Source organism: Natator depressus, chromosome 8, assembly GCF_965152275.1.
Source record: "Natator depressus isolate rNatDep1 chromosome 8, rNatDep2.hap1, whole genome shotgun sequence".
Lineage (NCBI taxonomy): Eukaryota > Metazoa > Chordata > Testudines > Cheloniidae > Natator > Natator depressus.
Genome location: NC_134241.1, coordinates 71,972,183 through 71,995,447, shown reverse-complemented (window position 1 = coordinate 71,995,447; position 23,265 = coordinate 71,972,183). Strand labels below are relative to the sequence as shown.

Here is a 23,265-nt window from a genome sequence, read left to right as displayed (position 1 = left end):
AAGTGTAAGAAAAGTTTTTTTGGTTATTGAAGTGTAACCCTCTGGTCAGTGTTTATGTGTCCCCCTCTGTGTTTATTCCACAGAGGATTTGAGTGTCGTACACCCTCTAACAACAGCCCCTGGTTCTTCAGCACTGAACTCACAATAGAAGCAATAATACCCTTAAAATTTATGGTCAGGCTCCCATATTGGTAAAGAAGAAATATAAATCCAGAAAACACTGACTGAGCTTGCCCTAAAAAGTTAATCACTAACTCTTAGGAGAGTTTGGCTCACATACAGGCAGGTTTTGTTGCTGAAAACATAGGTGCTGTCTACACTAGGACAATGCTAAACAAAGTTCCCACCGTTGGTAACAGTGGTTCAGTTCCAACAGTGTTAACAACACAGGGAGCTGATCACAGACAGGGAGCCCTAGCTATCACAATTTTAAGGATCGTGTCATCTTACCCTGCATTGGCATCTGGAGGCCCAGTGTTAACACCTGTGGTCAATTTTTGAAAAATGCCCCTAATATAGGCAGGGCCATATAGTGTGGAAGTTCTTACACTTGGAAAATAGAATCCTGTCTGGAGTGGTATCTTTCATTTTTACATTTGTACAAGACCTTCCATCCCAAAGGCACCCTTATCATTTTACAAACCATAGCTCTGATCCTGCCAGGGCTCTGCTTGGACAGACCCTTGTGCCTATGTGGAGTTCCATTGATTTCAGTGCAGGTGCAAATGTCTGCTTCTGCATTACATTTTGCAGGATCCTGGCCTATATATATATAGGAGTTATTTCACCAACAGCATCCATGAAATGCAGCCACTTCTGGAGATGTTGCAGTTTAGCTTTATAGAAAAACTACACAACAGTTCAGGTGGGAAGTAAAGAAGAATACCATATCCAACTGAAACCACGAGAGGAAGTAAGGAAGTCAGGATATAAATGCCCAGATTGGTGGTCAGGACACCAAAGTGTAATATCCCTATTCTTGGAAAAAAAAAATCCAACGAGATCTTTAATAGACACAAATGTTCAGGACTCAGATATTGTTGTTCTTCCAAAAGATACCAGGTCTAGTGCAGAGTGAGACCTGCCTTGGGTATTGTTTCAGTAGTGATGGCTGGTCTACACCTAAACATTAGACTGACCTGTGAAATTTTTTTTTTGATGCCCTGTGTGATCTAGTTAGGTTGACCTAACCCCCTACGAGATACAGCTAGGGCCATGGAAGAATTCTTCTGGCTACTGCCTTTTGGAAGGTGGATTAACTACACTGACAGAAAAAACCCTTCCCTCAGTGTACATTATGGTGCTACAGTGTCAGTGTAGCCGCTGTGGTATAGACATAGCCTCAGAGGGAGGAATGTCTGCTATAGTAATGCATCCCCAATATCATTTCTTTGCAATGCAATTTTTAGGGTGCACATAAGATCTGATAATTAACCTTAAAGGGTTTTCTCAACCACTCTTGTTGCTTTTCCATCTCCGTTCACCAGCTGTGCTCTGCCAGTTGTTAAGCGCTCCATATATGTGGTTACTATTCTGAGGATTTAGAGGCTTGAGCTCCATATCTATTTCTCTTTGTTTATGATAAAGAGGAAATGTAGCCCTAGATAAAAGAGGCAGACTGGCTGAGCACCTGGGAAAGTGCAAAGTATAATGATTTCCTAGACCTAAAACCTTTTCGTGTTTTCAAATGGAAAGCAGTACATCATTTCCTAATACAATAAGCATAAGATTTTTCACAGGTTTTAGAAAACACACACATGGCTTGTGTACCAGAATTAAATAGTAGTGCAGGATTTTGATCAGTGACAGATGGTTGGGCTGCTCCAGCACAGCTGGCCTTACATGATATAACACCTTGAGCAAGCCCCAGTTCTGCACCTATCCCATGATTTTTATTTCAATCCTTGAAAAATTTCCTTTGGTATCTCTGCTTAAATGTGCTTAATCAGAGAATAGAAGTGGTCTAGTAGATGGAGTAAAGGATACAGATTTGACATTCATATAAAAGCATGCAAAGTTTCCATGTGGGGTGGGACTGCATGTAGGTATAGGAATGAGCTTCTGCAGAAGTAGAGAGCTAACACTGACGCTTCTCTCATAATGTAGTATATAACTCAAAGGACGGGTTTGCTTTCAATATGGTCCATAAAAGGAAGCCTGGGAGTAAAGCTGATACAAGTGTGAAGACACAAACAATGTAGATATGTCATGTTTTAATGACACATTAGAAACAAGAGGATGACCAAGGACGGGGCAGGCCCATTACTCAATGAGGGAGCAAAGACAATAACAGAAAATGTGGAAATGGCAGAAGTGCTCTATGACTTTTTTTGTTTCAGTTTTCACCCAAAAGGCTAGTAGCAATTACGTCTAACATAGTGAGCGCCAGTGAAAATGAGGTAGGATTTGAGCCTAAAATAAGGAAAGAACAAGTTAAAAATTACTTAGATACATTAGAGGTCTTCAAGTCAAAAGGGCCTGATGAAATACATCCTCGAATACTCAAGTAGCTGACTGTGCAGATATCTGAGCCATTAGCGATTATCTTCAAAAACTCATGGAAGATGTGGGAGATTCCAGAGTACTGGAAGAGGGCAAATATAGTGCCAATCTATAAAAAGGGGAATAAGGCAACCCAGGGATTTACAGACCAGTCAGCTTAACTTCTGAACCTGGAAAGATAATGGAGCAAATAATCAAGAAATAAATTTTCAAATATCTAGTAGATAATAAAGTGATAAGTAAGGCTGCAAGTCTGTCATGGAGGTCACAGATTATGTGACTTTCTGGGACCTCTGTGACTTCTGCAGCCGGCAGATGCGACTGACCCCAGGGCTGACCAAGCAGCTCTGGTAGCCCTGGGGCCATGTGCACTGCCCCCACCGAGCCGCAGCAGCGGTCCCTGGCTGCCCCCCCCCCACCTCCAGCAGCAGCTGCAGGAGTCCCGGACCAGCCCTTGCCAGCAGCGGCAGAGAAGGTTCTGGGCTGCCCCTTGCTAGCAGCAGCAGCAGTAGTCCCAGGCTGCCCTCCCACCCTGAGCACCAGCGGGCATTCAGGAGCCTTCCCCCCGAGCACCAGTGGGTGCCCTGGAGCCTCCCCCCAGCACCAGTGGGCACCCCAGAGGTCCCCCCCAGAACCAGCAGGTGTCCCGGAGACTCCCCCAGTACCAGCAGGTGCTCCAGAGCCCCCAGCACCAGTGGGCGCCCAAGAGTCCCTCTCAGCACCAGCATGTACACCAGCGGGTGCCCCTGAGGCCCCTCCCCAGCACCAACGGGTGCCCCCAGGCCTCCCCGCCACGAGTACCAGCGGGTTCCACGGAGCCCCCAGCACCAGTGGGCACCCCAGAGCCCCCTGTCCAGAGCAGCAGATCTGCCCCTGGAGCCTCCCAGAACACCCCAGATTTACTCAGGGGTATTTAGTACAGGTCATGGACAGGTCACAGGCCGTGAATTTTTGTTTATTGCCTGTGACCTGTCCATGACTTTTACTAAAAATGACTAAATCGTAGCCTTAGTGATAAGTGATAGTCAACATGGATTTGTCAAGAAGAAATCATGTCAGACCAATCTAATAGCTTTCTTTGACTGGGTAACAAAGGGATGGGGGGGGGAAGCAGTAGATGTGGTAAATCTTGACTTTAGTAAGCTTGTGATACTGTCTCGCATGACCTTCTCATAAACAAACTGGGGAAATGCAACCTAGATGGAGCTACTATAAGGTGGGTAATAACTGGTTGAAAAATAGTTCCCAGAGAATAGTTATCAGTGGTTCACAGTCAAGCTGGAGGAGCATATTTAGTGGGGTCCCGCAGGGATTGGTCCTGGTTCTGTTCAATGTCTTCATCAATGATTCAGATAATAGCATAGAGAGTAAATGTATACAGTTTGTGGACACTACCAAGCTGGAAGGGGTTGCAAGTGCTTTGGAGTATAGGATTAAAACTCAAAATGATCTAGATAAACTGGAGAAGTAAATAGGATGAAATTCAATAAGGACAAATGCAAAGTACTCCACTTAAGAAGGAACAATCAATTTCACACATACAAAATGGGAAATGATTGCCTAGGAAGGAGTACTGCAGAAAGGGATCTGGGAGTTATAGTGGATCACAAGCTAAATATGGGTCAACAGTAGCACACTGTTGCAAAAAAAAGCAAACATCATTCTGGGATGTATCAGCAGGAGTGTTGTGAGCATGACACAAGAAGTAATTCTTCCACTCTACTCCATGCTGATTAAGCCTCAACTGGAGTATTGTGTCCAGTTCTGGGTGCCACATTTTAGGAAAGATGTGGACAAATTGGAGAAAGTCCAGACGAGAGCAACAAAAATTATTAAAGGTCTAGAAAACATGACCTATGAAGGAAGATTGAAAAAATTGGGTTTGTTTAGTCTGGAGAAGAGAAGACTGAGGGAGGACATGAGAACAGTTTTCAAGTACATAAAATGTTACAAGGAGGAGGAGGAAAAATTGTTCTCCTTAACCTCCAAGGATAGGACAAGAAGCAATGGGCTTAAATTGCAGCAAGGGAGGTTTAGGCTGGACATTAGGAAAAACTTCCTGTCAGGTTAGGTGAGCACAAATTGCCTAGGGAGGCTGTGGAATCTCCGTCATTGGGGGTGTTTAAGAACAAGTTACAAAAACACCTTTTATGAATGGGCTAGTTATTACTTAGTCCTACCTTGAGTGCAGGGGACTGAACTAGATGATCTGCTGAGGTCGCTTTCAGCTCTACACATGTAATATTCTATGATCTGAAGCATGGCCATGCAGTGTAACATCTAACAGTGGTACTGGCATAGCCAGGCTTCATATTATCCTGTTTTCATATAGCTTACCAATAGAAGCATATTGTGTCTCTAAAGTGATTCCCAAAGTATGATTTTAAGAAACTTGTGCAGCTCAGGTGAGGACAAACTGCTGGTTGAAAATCAGGGCAGGGAATGTTTCATTGACACAAAGATAGAAGCTGATGCTGTGACTGTTCATAGATGTCTGTTTCTGGGGAAAGACTGAGAGAAGTTCAGTTAGATAAGAAACTGACTGGATCCCTGAAATATTCCCCGTGAACATTTTGGATGGTGAGAATCAAAACAAGTCATTTTTTTAAGTCATCCTGTTTTTCCACATCAGGAATGAACAAATTGTTTGAAGAGGTCCAACCTATAAGCGAGTGGGTGTAGTTACGCCACGAGTGTTAAAGATGGATTTGATAAAAATGTATTCTTCTTCCCCTCAGGGACTGAAGGTTGTCTACAAGGGCACAGAGATGTATTTACTGGCTGGGAATGAATTCAGCATTTAGGGAATTTGATCTGTCTTGTGACATATGCCATTCCTGGACAAATGACCCATCCAAAGAAACAGTTCATCTGCCAAGGAACTTTACAGATTAGCAGCAATGACTGAATGAGTGTGCAACCGGTACACAAGCTAAGTACTGGCAAAAACTTGAGTTTTCATAAGAGACACAAGCAGAAGGTGGCCACAGTTTAAGCGGAAAAATAAATTATGAGAACTGGACTAGTTTAGAGAAAGCCTAATAATATGAAGAGTGAAGAATCTTCATATTATTAGGTAAATGACCAAGTTATGATGAACAGTTAAACAAGCTGCTCATTTAAAAGACTGTGTGTGAGCTGAGAAGTACACAGAAGGTGCTTTGGTTTTGCTTTTCTTCACTGATGGTTTGCTATCAAATAATGTTCTGGATTGTATTGTAACAGTGGGATTTTCAAAAGCATTTAATGTTGGTTTAACTTTGTGTCCACTGAAATAACGTAAAACTTCCATGGATTTCAATGGCATAATGTTAGGTCAATATTGAGTGTTTTGAGAATCCCATCCTAAGTGACTTTAGAGCAGTTATTAAAGTAAAAAATTAAGTGAAAAAGAGCTACTGCAAAGCAATAGGGTCTCTGGAAATAGGAGAGTACCATTTCCTTTGGAGGACAAGGGTGTGGCAATATGGGTTACAATACTTTTGGTGGTGGTGTGTAGGCCTCTTGCTTTGGTGCAGGTTTACTACACTTAGTGCTTTTATGACTAATCTATCCACTTAAAAGTTCAGACTGATTTTGTCATTACACAGTTCACCCAGAGTTACACCATTTACTTCTCCTGAACTGCCTGGGCAGTTAGGAATCTAAATCAATAGGACTTCTCCCATCTTAGGTTGGCCCCCTAACAGCATCTATCAACTGTCAGCCTCCCACCTCCACTAACCTTCCCCTACAGTGAAAAGTATCACAGTGATATACTTAACCAAAAGGGATTTTATTAACAAACCACTCAATAGGTTTAACGCAACAAAGGCATGAAGGCTGAACCCAAACCCCAAAACAAGAGTATGCAACAAGTATATAAAGACCATAAACACAATACTGTATCTGTACAGGAACCAAGGTGAGCACACTGGACCGACCCAGAACCCTGAACTCTCGACCAGGAACCGTCGCCAGGAACCCAGAGCCACTGCTCATGAACTCGCCATCAGGAACACCTCTGCCAAGGATAGGATCAGGAATGATGGTAAGTCACACTGGTCTTCTGTCTTCTCCTTCTGTGACCTTCTTCAGTACTAACAGAGCTACCCCTGCTTTCCCCGAGTCCTATAGTACTAACCAGCTAGCCCTGCTTTCCCCTGATGAGACTAGGGTTGCCAATTTTGGTTGGACGTATTCCTGGAGATTTAATCACATGACATAATCTTTCATTAAAAATTAATCTTTAATACCTGGAGACTCCAGGCCAATCCTGGAAGGCTGGCAACCCTAGATGACACATAAACACAGGCTGCCACTAGGATATAGATTTTCACACTGATTACCTGTCCTTTCCCACTCTTTCTGGTTACTGGGCAAACTTGCCTGCAGTATCCAGTCAGATTACAATATCCGTTACTTACACAACCGCCTAAAGAATTTCAAACACCAACAAAGCTGTGACTGTCAAATCAGGGACAAGTACTTGGAAAAAGGGCACCAAATTGGAACAAAGGGGCAACAAGTAGCCTGTTCAAAATGGAGAACAGAGGAGGGTAAGAATAACTAAAATGGTGATTCACTGCTTACAGTGCTGTGTAATATTAAACACCAGAACATTTTAACTGCAGGCAATTTTTACTCTCCAAGAAGTTTATTCTCAATCCCAATTTGATTGTGGGTGTGGTCCCTCATATGTATCCACCAGTTACTCATGGCACTGCGATTGTTACTAGTCATTACTTCTACCTAAGCAATTATCTTTGATTGGGTAAAGAGGGGGCTCTTTAAATAAAGTGGCCCAATGGGAGCTGCTCTTGCAGCTAGGATTATGGAAGCTTTATGTGTGATGTGTATGAGCAGGGGATCCATGTAGTTCCTTGCAAGGAGACTGGTTTGAGAGCTCTTGGATTCTCAGCCAATTTGGAGGAGCAGTTCTGGCCCAATGCCATATAGAGGAGGAGGTGGCAGGATGTGTGTGTGTGTATTTCTTGTAGAATTTGTAGAAATCACACAGGAAAAGAGACATTGTTTTTTAAAGTAGTAGGTTCCTGCAGAAGTGGAGTCCTGTTGAAGAGACACAGGGTATGTCTACACTACGAAATTAGGTCGAATTTATAGAAGTTGGTTTTGTAGAAAGTGTTTTTATACAGTTGATTGTGTGTGTCCCCACAAAAATGCTCTAAGTGCATGTAATCGGCGGAGTGTGTCCACAGTACCAAGGCAGCCGTTGACTTCTGGAGCGTTGCACTGTGGCTATCCCACAGTTCCCGCAGTCTCCGCCGCCCATTTGAATTCTGGGTAGAAATCCCCGTGCCTGATGGGGCTAAAACATTGTCGCGGGTGGTTCTGGGTACATATCGTCAGGCCCCCGTTCCCTCCCTCCCTCTGTGAAAGCAAGGGCAGACAATTGTTTTGCGCCTTTTTTCTTGAGTTACCTGTACAGACGGCATACCATGGCAAGCATGGAGCCCGCTCAGCTAACCGTCACCGTATGTCTCGTGGGTGCTGGCAGACGTGGTACTGCATTGCTACACAGCAGCAGTTTATTGCCTTTTGGCAGCAGACAGTGCAGTATGTCTGGTAGCCGTCATCGACGTAGTCCTAGGTGCTCTTTTAACCGGGCGCTTGAGCAAACATGGGAGTGACTCAGCCAGATCATTTCCCTTGTTTCGTCTCGTGGTGATTCAGTCCCTCAGTGTCTTTTAATCTGCAGCTAGCAGAAGATGATGGCCAGTAGTCATACTGCACTGTCTTCTGCCGAGCACCCAGGTGTTGACAATGGCTAGCGGTCGTACTGCACAGTCTGCCGCCAGCAAGATGTATAAAGATAAATGAAGTGTCTCAAAACAAGAAATAGACCAGATTTGTTTTGTATTCATTTTCTCCTCCCTCCCTCCCTCTGTGAAATCAGCGGCCTGCTAAACCCAGTTTTGAGTTCTATCCTTGAGGGGGTCATTCAGTTTTTCGCAAAGCCACCCCCTTTGTTGATTTTTAATTCCCTGTAAGCCAACCCTGTAAGCCATGTCGTCAGTCGCCCCTCTCTCCGTCAGGGCAACGGCAGACAATCGTTCCGCGCCTTTTTCTGTGCAGATGCCATACAACGGCAAACATGGAGCCCGCTCAGATCACTTTGGCAATTAGGAGCACATTAAATACCACGCGCATTATCCAGCAGTATATGCAGCACCAGAACCTGGCAAAGCGATACTGGGCGAGTAGGCGACGTCAGTGTGGTGACGTGAGTGATGAGGACATGGACACAGACTTCACTCAAAGCATGAGCCCCGGCCATGTGGGCATCATGGTGCTAATGGGGCAGGTTCATGTGGTGGAACGCCGACTCTGGGCTCGGGAAACAAGCACAGACTGGTGGGACTGCATAGTGTTGCGGGTCTGGGATGATTCCCAGTGGTTGCGAAACTTTCACATGCGTAAGGGCGCTTTCATGGAACTTTGTGACTTGCTTTCCCCTGCCCTGAGGCCCAAGAATACCAAGGTGAGAGCAGCCCTCACAGTTGAGAAGCGAGTGGCAATAGCCCTGTAGAAGCTTGCAACGCCAAACAGCTACCGGTCAGTCGGGAATCAGTTTGGAGTGGGCAAATCTACTGTGGGGGCTGCTGTGATGCAAGTAGACAACGTAATCAAAGATCTGCTGATATCAAGGGTAGTGACCCTGGGAAACGTGCAGGTCATAGTGGATGGCTTTGCTGCAATGGGATTCCCTAACTGTGGTGGGGCCATAGATGGAACCCATATCCCTATCTTGGCACCGGAACACTAAGCCAGTGAGTACATAAACCGCAAGAGGTACTTTTCAATAGTGCTGCAAGCACTGGTGGATCACAAGGGATGTTTCATCAACATCAACGTGGGATGGCCGGGAAAGGTACACGACGCTCGCATCTTCGGGAACTCTGGTCTGTTTCAAAAGCTGCAAGAAGGGACTTTATTCCCAGACCAGACCAGAAAATAACCTTTGGGGATTTTGAAATGCCTATAGTTATCCTTGGGGATCCAGCCTACCCCTTAATGCCATGGCTCATGAAGCCATATACAGGCAGCCTGGACAGTAGTCAGGAGCTGTTCAGCTACAGGCTGAACAAGTGGAGAATGGTGGTAGAAAGTGCATTTGGACGTTTAAAAGCACGCTGGTGCAGTTTACTGTCTTGGTTAGACCTCAGCGAAACCAATATTCCCACTGGTATTACTGCTTGCTGTGCGTTCCACAATATCTGTGAGAGTAAGGGGGAGACGTTTATGGCGGGGTGGGAGGTTGAGGCAAATCACCTGGCTGCTGGTTACGCACAGCCAGACACCAGGGCAGTTAGAAGAGCACAGGAGGGTGCGGTGCGCATCAGAGAAGCTTTGAAAACCAGTTTCGTGACTGGACAGGCTACGGTGTGAAAGTTCTGTTTGTTTCTCCTTGATGAAACCCCCCGCCCCTTGGTTCACTCTACTTCCCTGTAAGCTAACCACCCTCTCCTCCTCCCTTCGATCACCACTTGCAGAGGCAATAAAGTCATTGTTGCTTCACATTCATGCATTCTTTATTCATTCATCACACAAATAGGGGGATAACTACCAAGGTAGCCCAGGACGAGTGGTGGAGGAGGGAAGGACAAGGCCACACAGCAGTTTAAAAGTTTAAAACTTTAAAACGTATTGAATGTCAGCCTTCTGTTGCTTGGGCAATCCTCTGGGGTGGAGTGGCTGGGTGGCTGGAGGCCCCCCCACCGCGTTCTTGGCCGTCTGGGTGAGGAGGCTATGGAACTTGGGGAGGAGGGTGGTTGGTTACACAGGGGCTGTAACGACGGTCTGTGCTCCTGCTGCCTTTCCTGCAGCTCAACCATACGCTGGAGCATATTGGTTTGATCCTCCAGCAGCCTCAGCATTGAATCCTGCCTCCTCTCATCACGCTGCCGCCACCTTTCAGCTTCAGCCATCTCTTCAGCCCGCCACTTACTCTCTTCAGCCCACCACCTCTCCTCCTGGTCATTTTGTGCTTTCCTGCACTCTGACATTGTCTGCCTCCACGCATTCTTCTGTGCTCTGTCAGTGTGGGAGGACAGCATGAGCTAAGAGAACATTTCATCACAAGTGCATTTTTTTCACCTTCTAATCTTCGCTAGCCTCTGGGAAGGAGAAGATCTGTGAAACAGATGCAGCTGGTGGAGAGAAAAAAAGGGACAGTGGTATTTAAAAAGACAGACACATTTTCTAGAACAATGGGTACACTCTTTCACGGTAAACCTTGCTGTTAACATTACATACATAGCACATGTGCTTTCGTTACAAGGTCTCATTTTGCCTCCCCCCAGCGCGTGGCTAGCCCCTCTACCGTCGCCGTGGCTAACAGCCGGGAACATTTCTGTTCAGCCACAGGCAAACAGCCCAGCAGGAAAAAGCACTCTATTTCAACCAGGTGACCATGAATGATATCGCTCTCCTGAGGATAATACACAGAGATAAAGAACGGATGTTGTTTGAACACCAGCAAACATACACTGCAATGCTTTGTTCTACAGTGATTCCCGAGTACTTGCTACTGGCCTGGAGTGGTAAAGTGTTCTACCATGGTGGATGGAATAAGGCTGCCCTCCCAGAAACCTTTTGCAAAGGCTTTGGGAGTATATCCAGGAGAGCCACAAATGCCAGGGCAAATTAATCATTAAACATGCTTGCTTTTAAACCATGTATAGTATTTTAAAAGGTATACTCACCAGAGGTCCCTTCTCCGCCTGGCGGGTCCAGGAGGCAGACTTGGGTGGGTTCGGGGGGTACTGGCTCCAGGTCCAGGGTGAGAAACAGTTCCTGGCTGTCGGGGAAAAATGGTTTCTCCGCTTGCTTGCTGTGCGCTATCTACAACCTCATCATCATCATCTTCCTCGTCCCCAAAACCTGCTTCCGTGTTGCCTCCATCTCCACTGAAGGAGTCAAACAACACGGCTGGGGTAGTGGTAGCTGAACCCCCTAAAATGGCATGCAGCTCATCATAGAAGCGGCATGTTTGGGGCTCGGACCCGGAGTGGCTGTTCGCCTCTCTGGTTTTCTGGTAGACTTGCCTCAGCTCCTTAAGTTTCACGCGGCACTGCTTCGGGTCCCTGTGATGGCCTCTGTCCTTCATGCCCTGGGAGATTTTGACAAATGTTTTGGCATTTTGAAAACTGGAACGGAGTTCTGATAGCACGGATTCCTCTCCCCATACAGCGATCAGATCCCGTACCTCCCGTTCAGTCCATGCTGGAGCTCTTTTGTGATTCTGGGACTCCATCATGGTTACCTCTGCTGAAGAGCTCTGCATGGTCACCTGCAGCTTGCCACGCTGGTCAAACAGGAAATTGAAATTCAAAAGTTTGCGGGCCTTTTCCTGTCTACCTGGCCAGTGCATCTGAGTTGAGAGTCCTGTCCAGAGTGATGACAATGGAGCACTGTGGATAGCTCCCGGAGGCCAATACCGTCTACTTGCATCCACAGTACCCCAAATTTGACCCAGCAAGGCCGATTTCAGCGCTAATCCCCTTGTCGGGGGTGGAGTAAGGAAATAGATTTTAAGAGCCCTTTAAGTCGAAAAAAAGGGCTTCGACGGGTGCAGGGTCAAATCGATTTAACGCTGCTAAATTCGACCTCAACTCCTAGTGTAGACCAGGGCACAGACAGGATTTGGGGGCAGAGGAGCAGCAGAACTGGCAACACTGGAGCAGGACAAAAAGTAACACTGTGGCAGGATCCAGGAGTTGGATGCACTATAAAGGTAAATTACCTCTATAAGTTCTGTTTATTTTGTTTATGTTTGTTGGGAATGGGGTGTATGTGTGAAATCAGAGAGGAGAAAAAAATGGAGAGATGAGACACAAAGGGACAGAGGGAGATGCAGGAAAAAAATTTCCAAAGTTGGTTTCTCCAGAGGATCAGAGAATTCCTCTATGAGTCTAATGTTCAACACAGTTTTGTGGGCGAATGCCTCCTGACATGTCCCTGCCCGCTTCTTGCCCCCTTCCACCTCCATGGTGTCTCGGTGGCTGCAACACTCACCTTGAGCAGCATTTCTAATGCCTCGGGGTGGAACTTCTGCACATTGCTCCCCAAGCCCTGCAAAACCAATAGGATTCTTTCCCCGTCTGAATTAAGCAATGGGGAATTTGAGCTCCAATTTTTATTTCTGAGCCAGGGCTCCTATCTTTGAGTCATGCTTCAACAAACACTCAATTAAAAGAAAAAAAGATAGCTGATGGAATCTGCCCTATCACAGCATAGTAGAAAATAGCACAGGGAATGTTTACCGAGTACAGCTCCTCCTCTGTAGTACTAGGGGCATGTGGGAGATTTGTGAGCCAGTTTGGCCTATGGCAGATCAAAACTTAAATCAGAGGTTAAACTTTTGCATTTTTATCATCAGCTGCTAGAAACTTGCCTAGCCTCATGAAGATTAACTAAATAGTGTACACAAAGGAAGAAGCTTCTCTGGAGGCAGATATGCCCAAGGGTAATATTTTTGGCATTATTCTTTCCAAATGAGAAGTCAGAATTGCTTTTATTAAATACTCACAGCTCATGGCTGTGATCTAAAAAAAAAAATCACATTTATTTTCCTGAATACAGAGGTAATCAGAATTCAGTCATGTGGCATGACTCTGTGAGTCCTGACATCAAAGGGCAGTACTGTTTGATTGATATCAGTCAGATGGCAATATTGTTTGAAGAAATGTAGTCAGAAGACTGGCAATTTAAAGGCTGTAAAAAGTTACAGGAGATGTGAGTGCAGTGTTCCATACTGATTTCCAGTGTACAAGACTGTGTATTAGAGAATTGGCAGTAACATGGCAATCTTGTCTCTCAGACACATACATTCTTTCAAAGGACAGAGAGGAAGAAAATCTAGTTCAGTTTCCAGGCGAGCTATTCAGTGAGGCATTAAAAGTACAGTAGTAAATAATTTTTTCATTGTTTATGTTATAGGCTACGTAAGATTGGGTTGCACATTTTGGTTAAAAATTTATAGCACATAATACTACTGAACGTTAATAGGCAACACAGAAGTTTTTTCCTTGGTAAAGGTTTATTTGTAGAAGTGTATTGATTGAAGTTCCTGCATATAGAGAATTTTAGAACAACGACTCTGTTACATCTTTCTGACAAATATCAAGAATTGGCTCTATAGATACAGTAATTTTTCTTCTGTTTCCAACCTAGGAGGCCTTTTAAAGTATAAATAATGGTGCCCTGTCTCTTAAGTATAAATAGTTCTTCTGTTTAATATGTTACATCTCAGAAACAGCGCTGTTCTACATAATCTTTATTCCCTACAGGTTTAAAAACAATGCCAAAAACAAACAAACAAAAACTTACCTAATGGATTAGAACCCTCTAAGCAGAGCAGGGCAAACAGAAATTGTTACAATTTATTTTAAAACATTTTTACGTCTGGCAAAATGTACCAATATTCCATCAAAAAGATTAGAAAATTAAAAAAAAAAAGTAAGCTGCACAAATAAGATATTATTACAAAAAGTTGGCAGAATAGCTGAGAAGTAATGGAAGATAGAAAGGCATAAGATGCTGGGGAAAGAGTAAATGGTTGTTTTAGAAAAATTGGTTGATACGGCTTGAGGTAGGAACGCAAAACCGAATTGTAGGTTGTAAACACTGATGTTCAGTGTACTGATTTGGGAGGCAAAAGCACAGAAATTTCTGAAGGAATTCAAATTATATGGTGTTCCTGCTACTTAAATAAGGGAGATACCTAATAAGAGCACAGTGCTGAGATAGTTTAACTAAAAGCTTTGATTAATAGGCATCAGTCTCCTTGACTTGCTATTTCATCTTTCTAATTATATGTATTTGAGACCAGCATGTAAGCTTCCACTTTAGCCATGGATTGCTCAGATGTACAGTAGATTGTTAATTCAAACCGAGCCACAAATAGGTACATTTTGTTTTAGTTGTGTGTGTACATATTACTAGAAGAATACTTCCTAAAGATTGTACAGTAGCTTCCTGCAGTCTTGTTTTGAGAAATTTATCCAGTCTTAAAAAAATTGTCTCATGCTCTTATATGTCAGTTTCACAACATTTATGGAAATTTCATTTAAGTAATTAAAGATCAGCGTGAGCCACAAAAGTGGTTAGTGATTCTGGGTGTCTCACTTTTTGGGTGCCCAACTTGAGACACCTTAAAAGGGGATGAATATTCAGAAATGGCTCAACAGCTACCCTCTGAAAGTCCCCTTTAAGGTGTCTGCAGCCATTTTTGAAAATTTCTGTTGTGTTTTATTGTTGTTACCTTAAGTAGGGTTGGGTGAAATGGTTTAGATAAAATAAGAATTGACCTATGTTTTCATCCTAAACTGAAAGTGAACCCTTTTGTGAGATTCAAAGAAGTTCAGATAACTTTGAAATATTGTTTATTAATAATAATACTGAGCTCTTACATTTAGCTAACCACTCAAAATTTGAGTATTTAATTTGATCCTACTTCTAATGTTTTTGAAATTCACTCTTTATAAAGTGCAATATCTTGATGGAATATAGCCTTGTAGGGCCTGATCCTGTAAAATATGGATGACCTTGGGAAGTGCTGAACACCCTTAACTCCCATTGGCTTTGATGAGTTTTGAAGACACTGAGTAATTCTCAAGATGGGGCATGTTTTGTTCTTATTCAAATATGCTCTTCATTAGGGGACATGAGGGCAGCAAGGTGGCACAGTGTTCGGGCACTGAACTGGTAGTCCTTTACGTTCCTTGGACAAGTCATTTTAACTGCTCTGTATCTCAGTTTCCCTCACCAGTGATCAGGAAGAGGGGAAAGCATTATATAAATACTACTATTTGTTGTTCAAGACAGCTGCACATTTACCTGTCCAGATCTGAAAGTCGGAATTTGAACTACAAGAAGATTTTAGTGGAAATCACTGCAGTTTTAGATAGATTACTGAAGCACAGTCTGAAGTGAAGGTGAGAGGGGGCATTTTAACAACGTCTAAAAGCTTTCTAGAAGTTTGTATGGTTTTCTGTGGGAGTTTAGGGCATTCATATGTTCCCCCCTCCCCAGATTATTAGTGAGCTTTGCTGCCAGATTTCCATTTTGGAATTGTAGAAAAACTTTTCCGATAAAAATTAGATATTTCAAACTGGGAAGGTTCAAACATTTGTACATCTTGAATTTTTATAAAATATTATCAGATCTGCTTGACCTTTGCTTATATTTACATGCTTATCTTAGCAGGACTCTGAGAGTATGTACAACTGTATCCAGGAGGAGCCATTGGCCTACCTGCACGCCGGACAGTGATAAAGTGCTGGGCCCATGCACAAGTCTGAGCCACAATCCTGGCTCCAATAAAATCTATCGGAGTGTTGCTATTGACTTCAATGGGGTCAGGATTTTGGCCCTGGGAAGGATAAAGTGGGCATAAACTCATTTTAAGATTGCTGTAGGATACATGGAGGATGCTCTTTTTCAATCTTGACTGTATTATACTCAATGGACCAGATTTAGATGGCCTGCTATTTGACTCCAGTGCAGCCCAAGAGCAAGGGGACCACAACAGCCATCTCTGTAGCTCCTAGATTTTCAGACTGCTGGGCACCAGTCCAGTACCGTTGAACAATTTTGAGCATAAAGGTCAAAAGATGCGGCCCTTTGTATACAAGGTCTATTGCGACAAAGAAAGGAGTGGGAGTAACATAAGAATTAAAAAAAAAAAAGATTGTGTAAAGGTTGTATCATATTCTGTTACTACTGTTTGAGAAAAGTAAGTCATCCTGTAATTAACTAAAACATTGTATTGCTTATACACAACTTTGCCAGTTCCTGGCTCTTCAGTGCTGAACCTTGCAAATATGCCATTCTCTGAATGCAGTTTTTTGCATGAGAAGATAGACGTATTAACATGAATGTTTAGTCTGGCAAAATGACTGCCTTCACTGTAAAAAGAGATTAATTAGTATAGCAAAAACAAATTAGGAGTGTCGTAATGTACACCTGATTAGTATCTCTTCAGTAACAATTAGATGCTGGTAAACTTGTTAACCTGAAGTTTTGTGCATTCTCTCTCTCTCTCTCTCTCTCTCCTTATTGAAAGAAGTAGAGTTTGGAAACTCCTGTGGATATCTCAGTGTAGTTTTCTTGCCAACAAGCTGGGGGATGCAGGCTGACATGCAGCCTGTTTCTAATAGCACACACACTGTTTCTTTATTTAGAGCCTCTTTACCAGTATCAATTAAACCCCAGTTAAATTTGACACATCTTAACCTTGCGTTGGATCCAATTCATTGCTACAGCAGAACCCATATGGCACTGAGACAGTTGCAGGCATCAATTCATTGCTTATGTAGAGTTACTGGCTGAATGCCAAGCAGTAATCACTGCTTTTTGTTAATAGACATGTTTGCTTTTGCAGTCATTTCTATACACAGTGCTCTAGATTAATTAGAACAAAATCTGTCATCCATCTAAAAAACAACCAGAACACACTCTCTGTTTTTTTTTCTTCAGATTTAAAGAGAGAGGAATTCTGGCAAAATAGATGTACTTTATTCTGGAATAACCTATTTTGCTTTGTTGAACATACATTTATTTGTTATTCAGATTTAATAAATAATTAAGTAGAAAGAGAACTAGGAAAAAAGAACTGGAGATCTAAAATATACACATTCCACTCAGAGATTAGTGGATTTCCTCAGAGTGAATTTATGTTAAGTGGGAGATGGTATCCTTCAAAAATTAACATAGCATATGTTTTTCATGAAATAAACAGATTTGTCATTTCATTGAAATATTATGTTTTTTCATACGATATCCACTCAAATCATTAGTGTGCATATGGAGATCACATGGCAAGATTGTATAATCATCCTTGAGGTTTTAAAGTGGGCTCTTCCATATCCTTTTGAATAATGTCTATTTATCTATTTGAAATTACATCAACATTAATGGACAGGTATGTAAACAGCTTTTGCAAAATATTTCCTATGTTACTGATACCAAATTTTAGAGCAGATATGATTGTCATGATTAAATACCATTCTTTCCGTCCTGTGTGTGAATAATCAGCACATGATTGGTGTTGCCAATTGTGCTCTAAACCATTCTGGCTTCTTGACTGCTGCTTTCAGACCACTTTATTTTAAATCTACTGTGGTGGACACTCACTTTTCACAGAAAAACCTTCAAAGTATATTGTAGTATTGCATTTATTATGCAATATGTTTTGTACTCAACTTAGTTTCATTAGTACTAGAGTATTTTACAAGAATAAAATAGTGCCACAATGGTGACGTCGTACAATCTATTTACCTCCCCAGGTTATTACACTGGTGCCCATCACCATAGTATCAGAAGACCCCATATTTTTGAGACAATGAATTGGTTTGTCATGTGTTGATTTTTAATATGGCTATGAAGAAATTGCTATAGTATTTTTCTTTTCCACTCATTTGTCTACATTCATAGCAAATTATTTTGATACAAATGTCTTTGTGTTGTTCGAGGATCAGTTAGATAACATTTTAGAATGTTTGTTTTCTCAGGCGCTTTTGAATTAAACCCTCCCTCTGCTTGCACACTTGAAAACAGGACAACAGACATGGGGCCTGATTCAAAGCCCACTGGAGCCAATGGGATCTTTTCATCTACTTCAATGGACTTTGGATCAGGCCCACTATTCTGGAATTTTAGTATTGCCTTCCCAAAAGTACTTTAGACCAGTGATTCTCAAAGCCGGTCTGCCACTTGTTCAGGGAAAGCACCTGGCGGGCCGGACCAGTTTGTTTGCCTGCTGCGTCTGCAGGTTCGGCCAATCGCGGCTCCCACTGGCCGCGGTTTGCTGCTCCAGGCCAATGGGGGCTGTGGGAAGCGGCGCAGGCCAAGGGACCAGCTTTGAGAGCCACTGCATTAGACTATTGTTAGTCGAACTGATGGATTTTGAATGGCTGTCCAGCACCCTTTAAAATAATCCACGACTAAAATATTAAAGAAAAATGTATGCAGTATTCAATTATTAACGATTTAGATCAGTTTTCATTTAACAAAATCAGTAAGCTAAGTTTGTAAGCTGTTATGTATTTGTTTATTTTAATGATTTAACTTGACTTGTACTTCAGTATAAGATTTAAATAGAAATCCTTGCCTCTTCCTAAATCTCTGTAATCATGTTACTTGTTATATGTTACATATAACTTGTTTTTGGATAGAAGAAGAGCGAAAAACTACATTTGCTGGAAGTTAAAATCCTTTTCAAACTTTTTTTTAGTGTTCAGTTTATGTTTTAGTATTCCAATACTGTTGGTCCATTGTTTGGTACTACAGCTTTATCAGCAGAATGTGTGGCAGATGGTTTACATTTGCATTAGCCTTCTGGAAAAGGAATAAGCTACCAACAACATAAGCTGCAGCTTTTCTTTTCAAAATTTATAACAAATTGGTCAGAATGGCATTTAAAAAAACCAACAACCAACATTAGCACCAGTATCTCCCATTCCTTTTCTGAAGAGGAATAATGACTCCCACTCCAACACTGTCATTTGCACATGTTTTTCACCCAAAATGTTTGTTAAAATGATTTAGGTGTTTCATTTCGCAAAATGACTTTTATAAAAAGACCTTCCTTTTTGCCCCACAGTCACACTTAATTTCATTTGTCACTTGTTATGGAGTGGAGTTATGTGAAACTGGTCTATATTATTTGTTCTAGCCTGTACTGTATAATTTATTACATTAAGAAACCAATAATTTTTAAATTTAATCAGATTTAAGTTTTTAATAAGATTCATTCTCCTATTCACATTTGCTTAATTTAAGGATATTAAATCTGCTTAGGAATGAGCTGCCTCTCAAAGCCTCATATGTCTATTAAAGGATTTTATTCCTGATGTGTTAATAGGATTTAATTATATTAGCCCTATAGTCCAGAGACACATCACAGTTGTTAAACTGATAAAGCAAGCAAACATCATGCTAAAAAAGTAATGGCCAGCCTATGTTTTTAAAAGAATATTAAGGCTTGATCATTTTTACTGTCTCTGTGTTGTGTGGATTTACATCACACTGAAATTTAAAATTTAGAACGCTGAACACAGTGGAAGGTAAACTTCCTTTTCTAAATGCATTTAAAACCAGGTTAACACAGAAATAAACAAGTCCAGTTTAAATACTCTATCTCTAAATTGTTCCTTATCTCTGATTCAAAGAGATTTATTTAAACAAACTTCTGGTTTTCTTTCACCTTTCTTTTGACTGTTGAACCCATGGTTTTGTGTATGAAACAGAGCTGCAGCAAGTTGTTATGAAAACTGAAGATGTTAAATATTGCCTGGATTTCTTTCTTCCCTGTGGCTAATTAGGTTTAATGACAAACAGTGGAGGAAATGGAAAACAATTGCTTGGGGACTGTCTACTGTGGCATGGTGGGGGAGACAAGCAGAGGAGGGAGGCACAGACTGCTGTAGTCTGTAAATCTTGTCAATTTCTCCATCAGCATTATTTGCATCGATCAAAAGTGTTGGCTCTTGTCAAGTTCATATGAAAGCTAAATGTACAGAAGTCAGTGTTTCTGATGGCTGCAGACAACTCTGAGATGGAAAAAACTACAAGATTTGCATAGAATCACAGGGAAGGGGGAAAAAAACCCTAGCAATATGCCATCCAGTTGGATATTTTGCTTCCAAAATTAGGTTGACGCATGTTATGGCACATTTCCACCAGTAATCACAGACATACTGCATATATTTCAGGAAGATTTAGGCCCTGATTTTTCCTCTTATTTATACAGAGCTGGACTTTGAGCCCCACTTTGAGCACATAGCGTGGGCTGCTTTTATTTGGGGAAACTAGAAATGTAAAGGAGGATCTTAGCTCCCCCCCCCCCCCCCCAAAAAAAAAGTAATTTTCTGGCACTTCTCCTTGCCAAGATAGCCTTGAAAATGTAAACTGGTATAAACAGACCTCTGTCTTAGGAAGGGACAAACAGCTGGACTCTACTTCTCTAGCAGGAGGTTGGCGAAGAGGACGGAAGATTTTGCATCAGATTATCATTTTTGTTTTGGCCCCTTTATGCTACTAGAATGGACCAGCAAGCTGGGTGAGGTCAGTTGAGAATTTTGGCAGGATGGGGGGTGGGGTGGGGGTGAGGGGGTGCGTGTAACAGGGTTGTCTGGCCCTGTTCTGGAGGGAAGCCCAGCAGGCAGGTGCTGGGAATTGGCTGATCTAGCTTGAGAATATAAAAAAGGGCCAAAGCACCACGAGAAGTAGGGAACTAAGAGAGAGCTGGGAGCATTCTCTCTTGTGGCTGCAGTTGATGAGGGTGAGCAGGCCCTGTGGACCCTCAGGCTGGGGATGTTCAGACCCTTTTGTTATCAGAGGGTCCCATAATCTCAGCTGCATTTCCTTTTGTTTTGTGTTGGAATATAAACAGAGCCTTGAGAAAAGGGGCTGTAAATGGAACTGGGTGCGTCTGATTGTTTGTCCCAGGCTGATGATCCCATCCACCAGTATACAGGGCCATAACTGACTCTTGCACCATTACCCACTTCTGCCACAGCAGCTGGGCATGTTGAGGTGGGAGAGATGTAGGACTACAGAGAAAAGCTTAAAAATGTGAACCCTAAAGTCTAAACAGCCAGAAGGTAAACAGAAAGAACCTCACATGTATTATTTGTTTTAAAATTTCATGGTCTTTAAACCAGTCTCATAATTTTAAATACTTGAGATTGACAGTTCTGGTAGTGTGGCTAAAGCATGCTGTGCTCCAGCTGTGCTAAGAGCTAGTTCTCAAGGGAGTGCAGATCAACCCGGAGAATCAAGGGCCACAATTAATTCCTTGACAACCCTATGAGCACCTCGATGAATTTGGGTTTCCCTTTCAACATGGTAATACTGTCTCTGCTTTTATTCCCACATAAATCCTTTGACTTCAGTGATGTTACTCCTGATTTACACCTATGTAAATGAATAGTGTATTGGGACCATGATGTGGCTTTTATGTTAAGAGTTTTATTAAAAATTGATTAAATTGTTAATTCAGGTATGTCATCACTTGCTCGCGAGGTTTTATTTCTGTGTTTATATATGTGTTTGTATATATTCAATATTACATAATTTGCACCGTGAACTCAAGACCTTTAAGTTTGTGCCTGAAGTGTCCACACAGTGGAGTTATAGTGCAGCACTTTGGTGCGCACTGCTATTCACCTCCCCTTACTCCAAACTGTGAGGTAGTGTAGATATGCTTTAAGAACCGATAATGGAAACTGTACTAGCCAGGAGGAATTTAATGGAGTGTGCTTTTCCCTGTTTGTCAGAAACAAAGGAAAGAAAACGCCTATATTAGACTTTTAAGGATAATCACACAGTTCCACCTATGGAATATTCATTCAGCTGTGTTCAGCAACCTATAAATATGCATTGTGAAAGAACAGGAGAAAACTGGGAATATGTCTTCACCATGCCACATGGCATGGAAATCTTCCCTTTAAACCTGCTCTTGTTACATGGAGAAAAGTGGTTCAACATCTAACTTCTGCACATTGCAGTTTTGGCTCCTGGTAATGGTGTTGGTAGTGGAACAACTCACCTTTATTACAGGTTTCTATATGGCACATCCAGATTCTGGAATATGATGGAGAATCCACCTAAGGAAACACTAGTGTGGAAGAAGATTCTAAATTCAGACTTGAGTGCTGTAAGCAATGTTAAAGAATTCATCCATAAAAATGGAGAAGTCTTCATAGGCTGATAAAAAGGCAAAGAGAAGACAAGTATGCGAATTGAATTCTAAAGTTTCTGGGTGTGGTACTAATGAAGAGCACATTTATAGATTGAGAAATAATAATAAAGCTTAAAAATTAGTTTCCTTGGCTAGATACAGTGATATAAAATACACTATTGTTTAAATATACTCCCTATGTTTATAAAATCAAAGTCCTGATAGGTGGCAGGAAGCTCTATATGGTTCTCAGAGGCTCATTTGTGTGTATGTCTATACAAGAGAGGGAGGAAGGAGTATGTCAGGTACTTGGCATTGGTGAAGTTCTACCTTTTGATTATAAGTGAAAAAAAATGACATGACCCTTTGTCCCTTACGTCACAGAAAGCAGACAAAGGATGTGATTCATTAACATAGAAAAGTTAGAAGGAGATCAAACAGTTGGGAGGGAATATATAATATTTATTAGTATTAAGACTGATGCTGTGTTATTAAGTAACTTTGCTTAAAATATACTGGACAGAGAATAATAATAAGTATTTAAGGTCTACTGTAAGGAAATAAAATTATATTTGCAAAACTTTATTATTGTTTGAGTTATTAGAAAGTAGAGAGAGAAGGTGGGTGAGGTAATATCTTTTACTGGACCAACTTCTGTTGGTGAGAGAGACAAGCTTTCGAGCCACATGGAGCTCTTTTTCAGGTCTCTATGAAAGGTGCTCCCAGTATCACAGCTAAATGTAAGGTGGAACAGATTGTTAGCAAAAGCAGTTAGCACACATTATAAGGGACCATTCAAGGTAGAGTGGCCTGTTAACACCTCTGCAGTCATAGCACAAAAAGAGGGGGTTAGTGGGTTACAGATTGTTGTAATAAGCCATAAATCCAGTGTCTCTGTTCAGTCCATGATTTTTAGTGTCTAGCAGAGTTATGAATTTAAGCTCCCAGGCTCGTTTTTTGAAAGTGTTGTGCAGATTTCCTTTGAAGATGAGGACTGATAGGTCAGATATAAAGTCATTGGTTTATGAAAAGTGTTCACCCACAGGTGAGTGGGGTGTTTTTTGTCGTCTTTTATC

The 23,265-nt window shown here is 42.1% G+C and overlaps 1 long non-coding RNA gene across 2 annotated transcripts in view; it reads left to right on the top strand.

The window, feature by feature from the left end:
- Positions 1 to 23,265, top strand: part of LOC141992341 (uncharacterized) — a 92,313-nt gene that overhangs the window by 10,437 nt on the left and 58,611 nt on the right. The window contains exons 4-5 of one of the 2 annotated variants that reach the window (XR_012640577.1): positions 6,399 to 6,532; positions 15,709 to 17,828. This is a non-coding gene — a long non-coding RNA (uncharacterized LOC141992341). Of the gene's footprint in view, positions 1 to 6,398; positions 6,533 to 15,708; positions 17,829 to 23,265 lie in introns of those variants that run through there. The other variant, XR_012640578.1, reaches the window with a different exon arrangement.